A 1,916-nucleotide genomic window follows, 5' to 3' on the forward strand; every position below is an offset into this window, starting at 1 on the left:
AGTATGAGTGTACTTAATATCACTGAACTGTACACTTAAAAAAGGTTACAATGGTAATTTTCTATTATGTGTATTTTACCACAATAAAAAACTGGAAAAAAAATGATAAAAATTTTAAAAGCAGTAAGAAACAAACACCCCCAACAGAAAAATAAACAAAAGACGTCAACATAAAACCTCAGCAAGGTCTAGTGGCCCATCACGTCCTTCCTTCTTGCTCTTAGGGCACGAAAGACCCTCTTCACCTCAGCCCCGTGACATAGCCCCCAGGGCTTCTGCAGGTGGCAGGTTCATTCTGGGACTCCCCACCTGCTCTCCCTCCATAAGGTCACCCAAAGTATAGTCCTGAGCTGTCTGCTCTTGTCCTCCCTCACCTGGCTTCCAGGCCAGTACAGCCTAACACATCTACCCCAGCTGCACCCCACTCAGCCCTGCTGTGGGCTTGGGCCTCGCTGCTTCCGCTGGGGCTCCTGCCAGTGCCCAGACTCTTGCCCAAATCTCCATCACAGTTCTCCAGATGGGTCCTAGACATCAAGTCCCCTTGATGCCCTCCCTCTCCGCAGAGCTTGCTCATGCAGTCTGACCATGTGTCTCAGACTTTGTTGTCTGTGGCTGCTTTCTCTTGGCCACCAGTCCATGGCCACCACTGGTGCACATCCAGATGAGCCGGGTCCCCAGCCTTGGCTGACACATTGTGCCTGTTGGCCCACACACTTACTGATCCAGGCTGGGCAATCAGCCTCCCCCCAACCATGCCCTTGGCCTCCAGCTCATCCCACCCCCACAGTCGCTGCCACACCCAGGAAACACACCTGGGCTCACCCCAGCCCCCCATTGGCCAGTCTGTCATCACTTTCCTCTGCAAATCCTATCCGAGCTTGGAGGCCCCTCCAACCATGGGGCTTTCCTTTCCCTGAACCCCTGCCCTCCCTGGGCTTCAGGCCCAGAGGATTCACAGGGCTGGACACTGGGCAGGCACTCAGCAAAGTGACAGTCATTCTTTGTGGCCTGCTGTCTCACATGGACAGCCCTCCAGTGCCTGGGCCATCTCTCTTACTGTGGCCTGGGGCTGGCACCTGGTTGTTGTGCTGTTCATACACGAATGTGGCTTCACTCCGCAGGACTGCTGGAGATGCCTCCAAAGCAGTGAGCAGCTCTGCACCTCTGGCCAAGCCCCTGGCTAGAGACCCCCAACCCATCCCTGCTGGTTGCTACTGCCCCTCCCCAAATCCCAAGGGCCTAAGGATTGAGAAGAGCCTGAGCTCACCTTGGGCAGGGCCAGCTCCTGGTCCAGTCCAACACTGATGTGGCACATGTAGTAGAGGCTCACTCCAAACAGGGCGAGAAACAGCAGCAGCTGAGAAGGGACCTGCTGCATGAGACCACCCTGCCCAGTAGCCGCCCCCCAATCTCCCCACAAATTTAAGTCAGTCAGGGCGTCATGGGCAACATTCTGAAGTTGAGCAGACTTGCATGCCAGCCCCAGGTATCAGCACCTGGGCCTAGGCAACCTCCCCACCTCCAACCCTGCTTTCCCTGAGGCGAGGTCCCCACCTAGTTCCCCCTGCCCTCCTGTGCTTCCAGGCCCACTCACCACAACCCCTCGAGTGATCCAGTGCAGCAGGAAGGGGACATAGGCCTTTCGGAAGAGGCCAAGCAGGAACCCCTCTCCCTGGCCAGGCAGGGGCAGCTCCCGGGGCTTGACGCAGCAGCAGACGTCCAATCGGGAGGCCTGGAGCGGGAGGCAGCCCCTCGAGGTAGTCCCAGAGCAGACCAGATCCCAGGGACCACCTTCCTGCCCCCAGGGAGTGTCACCTTCTGTGGGTGGCCTGTGCCAGTGCCGCTCATGGAGACATACCAGTGTGCTGTTTTCTGTGCCTTTTTTTTTTAAATCTTGATAAAATATCTTTAAATTG

At 56.2% G+C, this 1,916-nt stretch overlaps 1 protein-coding gene across 2 annotated transcripts in view; it reads right to left on the bottom strand.

The window, feature by feature from the left end:
• The window catches only part of NPC1L1 (NPC1-like 1), a 37,917-nt gene that overhangs the window by 26,284 nt on the left and 9,717 nt on the right, over nucleotides 1-1,916 (bottom strand). The gene's annotated exons all lie outside the window — the stretch shown is intronic.

This window comes from Mandrillus leucophaeus, unplaced genomic scaffold, assembly GCF_000951045.1.
Source record: "Mandrillus leucophaeus isolate KB7577 unplaced genomic scaffold, Mleu.le_1.0 Scaffold248, whole genome shotgun sequence".
NCBI classification, from domain to species: domain Eukaryota; kingdom Metazoa; phylum Chordata; class Mammalia; order Primates; family Cercopithecidae; genus Mandrillus; species Mandrillus leucophaeus.